At 39.7% G+C, this 10,533-nt stretch overlaps 1 non-coding gene across 1 annotated transcript; it reads left to right on the forward strand.

Moving 5' to 3' along the window:
* The first annotated feature begins 10,461 nt into the window (after positions 1–10,461).
* Positions 10,462–10,533, forward strand: TRNAC-GCA (transfer RNA cysteine (anticodon GCA)). The gene has a single exon. It is a non-coding gene; the product is annotated as a tRNA-Cys (tRNA).

The raw sequence follows: 10,533 nt of genomic DNA on the forward strand, positions 1-10,533 counted from the left end.
GTTGGGAAGAAAATGTCCAGACTTTTCAAATCTTTTATTATATGTTTCTTCTTTTGTTTACATAGGGAACAACATTTATAGTTGTGTGTACAGTGGGGGTCTACAACAAGAAGTGTATATATTCAAATAATTTTTTAATTTTTGTAAATTATGTTCAGGCTTCTGCAGCTGGAGATTCTCACTGTGACTCCCCTGCTTGCTCATGCATAAGTGTATTTGCAATACCAAATAAACAGGTTTAGTATTTTTGCCTGTTAGTGATTGTTTCACATGTGTAATGTTTTGGTTGAGATGTTAAATGGTGAACGAGTACTGTGGATGTGAATGTGGGAAGTAATTTTGATCATGTGTAATTGGTCACAAGGCCTAAGCTGCAGTAATTATTGCTATTTTATTTAACAATACCTGTTGCTTTGTATGCATTAACATTTGGGTGTACAGATTGTGTGTCTAATCCAACAGGTAGCCACAGTATTTAAACTGACCAACCTAATGTTACAACTACTTTGAGGTGGCCAAATGTAAACTAAAAGCCTTAGTGAGAGGCCCGCGTACCACACACAAAAAAAAGTGGTACAATTTTGTGTAACTTAGCATCAGTAGTTCAATAAATTTGGATTGCCGTGCAAGAGCTTGCGTTTATTAAAAAAAAAATAAAAAAGAATTTCAGCTTCTACATGTTGTTTGCTGACGTTTCCTCCAGTAACTAGTTAGGATTCAAGCAGAAAGGTAGGACCATGTAAGTGATATAAAGGATTTATTGCAGGGACAAGACCTCATGCAATTGTGGGAGCTGGTTTAGCAGTGTATGTGAGTCTGCTGTCCTGTGTCTGTGCTGGGCCTGAGGTCACTGAGGCCTGCAGTCCAGAAGGGAAGATGAACGTGAAGCAGGGGCAAGAAAGGACAAACTAGAATCACAAAGACAAACTGGAACCCACAGCAGTCTCTCAATGTCTCCAAACCTCCAACCTCAACAATGTGGGTGACCTGCTGGCACACTACACTCTAACGCTGCTCATGAACTTGGCCCAGGATTCAGAAAGTTAAGGAGAAGCTCCAGTGGGAAGTGGACAGAGTTGTGAGCCTGGGGCTGCCCAAAGCCAAGGTGGGCCATGAGATTGGTGAGTGTGAGTGGCCTGTAGCTGCACCTGCCCTGAAATACGTCACTTACACTTTCACGCCTCCTGCACCTTTCCTGTGAGTGCAGCCCTAACCCAGAACCATGCAGGGAAGGGAATTCTGGGAGATGTAGTTCCATCTTAGCTAAAGAGACTTCATACCCACCACCACCTCTATGAATTAAATTATCCTCCTTATCCTCCCAAAAACCTCATATTCAGTGTGCTAGCCAAAGGGTTAGCAGGTTGGCTATTTTTTGGAGATTTTTAGGAAAGCTTAGAGAGGGGGCATGTTTGTCAGCAAAGACAATATTTCATGAAACAAATTAGCAGAGGCATTCATGAAAGGCCACACTGAAAGCGGTGTACACAGTAACTTTTAAGGACCAAACTTTCACATAAATGAGGCACATCTCTACCTGAAATTGTAACTTCTGAATTAGAACACTGCAATCTGAATAACTTAAAAGTATTTTGTAAAAGAGCTCTTGTTTCACTTAGAGAATAAACTGAACCTTGGGAAAACCTAGATTTGATAGACAGAAATAGAGAGGGAAAGGAAAAGAGAAAGGGAGAGAGAGTTTGAAAATAAAATACAGCACTTACTATGACCTCAGGGCTAAGTAGAACAGATAAATTTCCCTTGAATGTTCTTGAGATATGAACTGCAAAGGCAATTACTAAAAATACCGTTTGGTTAATCTTCCCCTTGACAATTCACTTGGGTCATGGGACATTCTCCCATGGGACTTTGGGACATTCACCACACCGCCCCACACCGCCACTCTTGCTCTTAATAAAGCACCCCACACCGCCACCCTTGCTCTTAATAAAGCTAACATGCACAGTCCCCGACTTTCTTATCCGTCTGCAGGCTTAACAAAACTTGAAAGACTTCCTTAGACCACATGCCACAGAAGAGAAATTCTGGGCACGGGACAGGTGGATTTGCAGCTTTGCTCACGGGGCTAAATCCAGAGGCCATTTCTCCCAGAACAGAAAAACAGAGGCTAATATTAGCTTTATTTTGCTTTGTTGTTAGGTGGATACTGAAAAGGGACTAAAATCAATGTCCCAGTGACCATCTAGGGAATGAACAGCATCACCTGGTGCTGTGCCCTGTTGGGAGCAGTGAGAGGCATTGGGTTTGCTACAGAGGAAGAGTTTATCTTGGTCTGTGAATCAGGCAACATCTGTTCACTTAGTTGGAGGCTGAGGAGTTTACCATCCAGTGAGACAAGTGCTTACATGTTCCTGCCATTTCTACAATATGCGTTTGGTTTTTTGAGGTGGCATGCTTCATTAATGAATATTTTCTAATATCAGAACATAGTTGTTGGTTTGCATTTTTGGTAAAAAGTACGTAACATTAATTTTATCATTGTAATCATTTTTAAGTGTACAGTTCATTAGTATTAAGTATATGAAACTCTACATTAATTAAAAATGAATTCCTTCCTCCCCTCAGCCCTTGACAAGTACTCTTTTTTCTTTCATTTTTTAAAGCCATTTTATTGAGGTATGATTGTCATAAAAAACTGTGCATATCTAAAAGGAAACAATAATTTGATGAGTTAGGAAATAAGTATACACTCATGAAACCTCTACTACATTCAAGGCCATCCAACATCTCACCTCCAAAAGCTTCCTCTTACCCCCTTTATATTTTTAAATTTTTATTTGTTTATTTTTAATATAATTTTTCTTTTGTGGTAAGAGCACTGAACATAAGATCTACTGACCTAGCAAATTTTTAAGAATACAGTACAGTACTGTCAACTGCATATAGGCCTTATGTTGTACAGGAGGTCTCCAGAATTTATTCTTCTGCTCTAATTGGAACTTTGTACACTTTGACCAATACCTTCCCATTTCCCTGTCTGTCCAGACCCAGGTAACCACTATTCTATCTACTATCCTATTCTGTGAGTTTATTAGATTCCTCATAAAAGTGGGATCATACAGTATTTGTCCTTCTGTATCTGGCTTATTTCACTTAACACAATGTCCTCCAGGCCCATCTGCCTTGCCGCAAGAGGTAGGATATCCTTCTTTTTAAAGGCTGAATAATATTCCATGTGTGTATATATATATATATATATATATATATATATATATATATATATATCTCACATTACCTTTAGCCATTCGTCAATGGACTTTTGGGTTGCTTCCATTTCTTAGCTATTGTAAATAATGCTGTAGTGCACATGAGTGTGAAAATATCTCTTCAAGATCCTGCTTTGAATTCTTTTGGATATATAACCAGAAGTGGGATTGCTGTATCATATGCTAATTTCATTTTTAATTTTTTGAGGAATCTCCACACTGTTTTCCATAATGGCTGCACCATTTTACATTCCCACTAGCAGGAGGATGCACAAGGGTCCCAACTTCTCTGCATCCTCACCAACATTTGTTATCTTCTATTTTTTGATAGTGGCTATCCTAATGGACGTGAGGTGATATTGATAGCAAACAGGACCCCATGGGGCTCCTGGGCACAAAAGTCTTTCTGTGTCACCCATTTCTTTTCTTTAAAAAAAATTTTATTTATTTGGTTGCACTGGGTCTTAGTTGCAGCAGGCACGCTCCTTACTTGTGGCATGTGTTAGTTGCGGCATGCACGTGGGATCTAGTTCCCTGACCAGAGATCAAACTTGGCTCCCTACATTGGGAGCACAGAGACTTATCCACTGTGCCTCCAGGAAAGTCCCCTGTCCCCCATTTCTTGATAGGAAATAAGCTTCATGCAGCCTCCATGATCTTCCCTGAGGGCAGGTTCAAAGAGAAGTTAATTAGGGAAGGGAGGGGATATGAAATAAGGGAGAAAAAGTCAAAAGAAACAATAGTGCAGCCTTGGGTCAGGGTCCAGTTTCCCCCTCAAGGGATATACAGTACAATGTCTTTGAGTTGTTTTGCAGATACTTGAAACCCCCCACCAGGTGGGAGAAGTTAACTGTATGCTGCCCACAAGCCGGGAGTAGACCCCAGACCAGTTGGAACCAGAAGGTTGATGATGCTGACTCCCACTTACCTCACCACTAACCAATCAGAAGAATGTTCATGAGCTGATCATGCCCTCTTTGAGTCATTACTATAAAACTCCTCACTACCCGCTCCAGGTAGGGACACAGCTTTGTGGGCATTAGCCTGTTGTGGCCCCCTTTGCCTGGCAAAGCAATAAAGCTATTCTTTTCTACTTCACCCAAAACTCTGTCTCCAAGATTTAATTCAGTCTCAGGGTACAGAGACCAGATTCGGCTTCAATATCTCATTGTGGTTTGCATTTCTTTTATGATTAATGATGTTGAGCATCTTTCCATCGAGCCTAAGTATTTATAAGAAAAGAAATCTTGTGCAGAATAAAATGAAGAAAAGTTAGGGTAGTAACATTGATGGCAAATCTCATGACCATGATAAGAACATATTCCCTTTTTTTTCCTTTTAATTTTTAAAATTAAAAAAAAAATTTTTGGTCATGCTAAGCAGCATGTGGGATCTTAGTTCCCCAACCAGGAATCCAACCAATGCCTCCTGCATTAGAAGCATGGAGTTCTAACCACTGGACCACCAGGGAAGTCCCTCCCTTTCTTTTTTATGTTGCACTGTATGTGAAACCTCCCACATAGCTTAGTCATCTTTTCTTCTGTTATTTGAGCACACTTGTACTCTCTGACATGATCCCGAACTAGAAGCTAAGTTTCGAATTTATGAGTCATAGATTGCTGGAACTGGAAAGGATATAAGAGATATTCTAATTACAACATCCCCATTTTACAGCTGAGAAAACTGAGGATTAAAAAGTGAAAAAGAGGGGCTTCCCTGGTGGCGCAGTGGTTGAGTCCGCCTGCCGATGCAGGGGACACGGGTTTGTGCCCCGGTCCGGGAAGATCCCACATGCCGTGGAGCGGCTGGGCCCGTGAGCCATGGCCGCTGAGCCTGCGCATTCGGGAGTCTGTGCTCCACAACGGGAGAGGCCATAACAGTGAAAAGTCTGCGTACCGCAAAAAAAAAAAAAAAAAAAAAAAAAAAAGTGAAAAAGAATTCAACTGTGAAGAAATATATTAATATAAGAGGAAAAAATCTTTCTAATTACTGAAAAATCTAAATTCTATTTCATCCGCATTACAAAAAAAGTTCTATCAAATCTGGAAATATTGGAAGACTCAGTTTCCTGTGGTTGAGCACATTTTGAATGATTATCACAATTTTTCCAAGGTCTCCGTAAGATGTTTTGTGCTGTAATCCCCTCCTCTTTGTAGGTCCAATGTGACTGAGTATAGGCTTTGGAACTCAGGACAGATTATTGGCTCGTATACCTTATAGTTATAACGTATTAACCTTTATTTTTGTTTAAGTTTTGACAATGAGAGTAAATTCACATATGTGATGTCATCATGGTGAAAGGAACATGAAGTTAGGAATAAAACAGCAGGTCAGCTTAACCATCATTACTGAACCCCCATCTTGTGGCAGGTGCTGTTCTGGGCCTCATGAAGTATATGAAATCTCAACAATACGGACAGGAGCCTCAAGGTCAGTACAGGCCCAACAATTCTTCCCAGAGCATGTCCTGTGTATTAGGGGTCTCCTGAGAAACAGAAACAATAGGATGTATGTATGTATATAAAGATAGTTATGATAAGGAATTGACTCGCATGAATATGCAGGCTGAAAAGTCCCAAAATTTGTAGTCAGCAAGCTGGAGACCCAGATGAGCTGATGTTTCAGTTTGATTTCTGCTGCCAAAATATTGACTATCTGTACACAGTTGCCAAATAGAAATACGGAGACAGAATTTAGGAGGAAAGAGAAAGACTAGCTTTATTTCTTTGCCAGGCAAAGAGGGAACACAGCAGGCTAGTGCCTCCAAACACTGTGCCTCCTTGGAGAGGGTAGTAAGAAGTTTTTATAGTAATGATTCAAAGAAGCCATGATCAAGCTCATGGACATTTTTCTGATTGGTTGGTGGTAAGGTAAGTGGGAGTCAGCATCATCAACCTTCTGGTTCTAATTGGTCTGCAGTCTTTGTTCTTGTAGGCAGCATATCATCATTAATCGTTAACTTTTCCTACCTGGAGGGGGTTTCAGTATCTGCAAAATAGCTCAAAGATATTGTTGTGTGTGTGTCCATTGATGGGGAACCAGGACCTTGCCCCAAGGCTGAACTACTGTTTCTCTTGACTTTGTTTCTCCCATGTCTCATATCTCCTCCCTTCCCTAAATAACAGCTGCTTGAATCTGCCCGTTGGAACTCAGGGAAGGTCACGGAGACTGAATGAAGGCTATTTCCTATAATCAAAGAAATGGGGGCACAGAAGGTCTTTCTGCCCAGGAGTCCCACAGGGTCCTGCTCAGCATCATTCTGAAGGCAGGAAAAGATTGATGTCTCAGCTCAAAGTAGTCAGGCAGGAGGAGGTACCTCTTATTGGATTATTTTTTTAATTATTAAAGTATAGTTGATTTACAATATTAGTTTCAGGTGTACAAAATAGTGATTCAAAAATTTTATAGATTATATTCCATTTAAAGTTATTATACAGACCACCTAGAGGGGTGAGATAGGGAGGGTGGAAGGGAGGGAGACGCAAGAAGGAAGAGATATGGGAACATATGTATATGTATAACTGATTCACTTTGTTATAAAGCAGAAACTAACACACCATTGTAAAGCAATTATACTGCAATAAAGATGTAAAAAAAAGTTATTTTACAATATTGGCTATAGTCCCTGTGTTGTACAATATATCCTTGTAGCTTATTTATTTTATACATGGTAGTTTGTGCCTCTTAACCCCCCCTCCCCTCCCTTACTTCTCTTCTTTTTTTCTCTCCTCCTGGTAACCACTAGTTCTTTCTGTATATCTGTGAACCTGTTTCTGTTTTGTTATATTCCTTCATTTGTCCCGTGTATTAGGGGTCTCCTGAGCCTGAGCGTCCGGGAGCCTGTGCTCTGCAACACATACAGTGTTTGCCTTTCTCTATCTGATTTATTTCACCAAGAATATTACCCTCCAATTCCCTATCCATATTGTTGCAAATGGCAAAATTTCATTCTTTTTTCTGCGTAATGTTCCAATACCTGTATCTTCTTTATCCATTCAACAGTTGATGAATACTTATCTTGGCTTTTATATCTTGGCTATTGTAAACAATGCTGCTTCCATATTATGGCTATTGTAAATAGTGCTGCTATGAACATTGGGGTGCATGTATCTTTCTGAATTAGTGTTTTCAGTTACTCTGGATATATATTCAGGAGTGGAATTCCTGGATCATATGTTAGTTCTACTTTTAGCTTTTTGGGGAACCTCCATACTGTTTTCCATAGTGGCTGCCTCGATTTACTTTCCCACCAACAGTGTACAAGGGTTCTCTTTTCTCCACATCCTCTCCAACAACACTGGTTATTTGTGGGGGTTTTTTTGTGTGTGTGGTATACTTTTTTTTTTACGTCTTTATTAGAGTATAATTGCTTTACAATGGTATGTTAGTTTCTGCTTTATAAAAAGTGAATCAGTTATACATATACATACGTTCCCATATCTCTTCCCTCTTACGTCTCCCTCCCTCCTACCCTCCCTATCTCACCCCTCTAAGTGGTCACAAGGCACTGAGCTGATCTCCCTGTGCTATGCAGCTGCTTCCCACTAGCTATCTATTTTACGTTTGGTAGTGTATATATGTCCATGCCACTCTCTCACTTTGTCACATCTTACCCTTCCCCCTCCCCATATCCTCAAGTCCATTCTGTAGTAGGTCTGTGTCTTTATTCCCGTCTTACCCCTAGCTTCTTCATGACTTTTTTTTTTCTTAGATTCCATATATATGTGTTAGCATACGGTATTTGTTTTTCTTTTTCGGACTTACTTCACTCTGTATGGTATTTGTTTTTCTCTTTCTGACTTACTTCACCCTGTATGACAGACTCTAGATCCATCCACCTCACTACAAATAACTCAATTTCATTTCTTTTTATGGCTAATATTGTATTTATATATGTGCCACATCTTTATCCATTCATCGGATGATGGACACTTAGGTTGCTTCCGTCTCATGGCTATTGCAAATAGTGCTGCAATGAACACTGTGGTACATGACTCTTTTTGAATTATGGTTTTCTCAGGGTATATGCCCAGTAATGGGATTGCTGGGTCGTATGGTAGTTCTATTTGTATTTTTTTAAGGAACCTCCATTCTGTTCTTACTTGATCTTTCAGTCTTTTAGTGAATTGGAAGAGGCCCACCGAAAAAGAGGGGATTAATCTGCCTTACTCCTTTACTGATTCACATGTTAATCTCATCCAGAAACACCCTCATAGACACATCTAGACACCAAATGTCTGGGCACCCTGTGACCCAGTCAGGTGGACACATAAAATTATCATCACACTGTGATTATCACTGAGGGTTTCCAAGATGACTTTGGGGAACATGGATAAATTTACCAGCTGTGTATTTCTGTTTGGCAACTGTGTACAGAGAGCCAATATTTTGGCAAGTTATTTAAGTTCACTGTGCCTCAATTTCCTCACTGTGAGGATGACAATAGTTACTCTCTCATTGGATTGTTTTAAAGATTAAATGAATCAATACTTGTAAATCACTTAGAATGGTACATGGCAAGTAGTTAAGCGCAACATGTGTTAAATACAATTTTAATATATTTCAAAAGCTGTGTATTTATTTTGAGGTGCACTACAAAGAAATACAGTTGGCATGATTTCAAGAATATTTCTGCTTAGGATGAGGTTAAATATAAAAAAAAAGTGGGTTGATTTCAAGACAAATAATAAATATTAGTAGAGGAGGTATGTGATAATGGTAAAAAAAAAATTGAGACAGTGGAAAGTGAAATAGGTTTAGGAATTCCTTAGGTTTAGGAATTCCTTAGGTTTAGGAAATACTACAAATGATAAAAAATAAGGTCATATTTGTGGTGACCAAACAACCCCAGCCTGGTTTTCTGAGAGATTTCCCAAGATGTAGGACATACAGTGCTAAAACCAGGAGAATCCCCAGCAAACCAGGATGTTTGGTCTAACTATATAACTACAGTATGATATTTATTCCACAAACATTTGATGAGCACCTGCGTCATTCCAAGCACTGGAGGCTTCCAAATAGCCTCTAAGGAGTTGCCAGTGGAATGGACCCTTGGTTCTGTTGCTTTTGCTACTGTTATGTCTGTGCCTTTAAGCAGGGTTTTCCATCTTCCCTCCATCTGTTTCTTAGTCTGCAAAGGAAGTGGTTGAAATAAATGATCTCTAAATCCTTTCCAACGCCAGAGTTCTTCGATACAAAGCACACGATACATCTGTTACTGCTAAAATCTCTACTCCCACTGACATCCAGGGTGAGAAAATAACAATGAGCAAAGAGTACCTGTGGTTCTTTTCTTATCTCTCAATTCCAGCCTGAGTTAGGAGGGAAAATGAATGTAGTGGAGACTCCCCTCTCCTGGGCTCCCAACCAACCACCACCCTGACACACTAGGATCTTTTGAAAAGATTTCAATAATGTATATGGTCAGGAAATTGGCAGAAGAGAGCCTTCCTAATAGGTTTAAGACTCCATAAGAAGCACATGAAGAATTTATTAGGGGAAGAGGGGATGTTTATGGTGCCCAGAAATACAGGTTGCTCCAACTGTGGTGGCGTTTGGAAGTTGAAAAGGAATCTTGATGGTAAGACCATGATAAATAATTTACTTGATTAAGAAGCTCTTATTTAGAATCTTGTTTCTCTTCATCAAATGACATTTTGGAGTTGGCAGTATTCCAAGTTTCAAGCAAGTTATGTTACATAAGAGTGTATCTCCTTGGCCATCTGTTTTTGTGTGAGTAAAAACATCTTACAGTTACGTCTTGGAAAAGCTATCTCACACAAATCATTATTTATACATATATTTTCCAGAATCAATTTAATGAAACAAATGTCTATTGAGTGCCAGTTATGAGATCAATTCTGTGAAATCAGAAGTGCAATGAGGATCTCAGTTTCCGGGAGCTGTGGCTAAGGAAGCATGACAGGAATCCAATCATCACATTATACTGATGATGCTATTTGTGGAAAATCTGATGATTTTTACCTGGAACCAAGGTTCACTTTGTATAAGCTATGGCAGACAGAAGAGGCTTTGGGTATGAAAGTCAAGAGAGTTTCCAGGCTCAGAGAACTTAATTCTCAGGAGTCAGGTCTTTTTTCGTAATGAAATTCTATGATGCCCAGACTCCTTCCAGGCAGCATTCTCTCTAATTATAGCTCCACTGAGTCACTGCAGGTGTTTAGAGCTATAATGTTGAGAGAGAGATAGAATATAAAAACAAGGCCATTTCACTGGGGGTATAGCTCAAGGGTAGAGCATTTGACTGCAGATCAAGAGGTCCCTGGTTCAAATCCAGGTGCCCCCT

This window comes from Pseudorca crassidens, chromosome 5, assembly GCF_039906515.1.
Source record: "Pseudorca crassidens isolate mPseCra1 chromosome 5, mPseCra1.hap1, whole genome shotgun sequence".
NCBI classification, from domain to species: Eukaryota; Metazoa; Chordata; class Mammalia; order Artiodactyla; family Delphinidae; genus Pseudorca; species Pseudorca crassidens.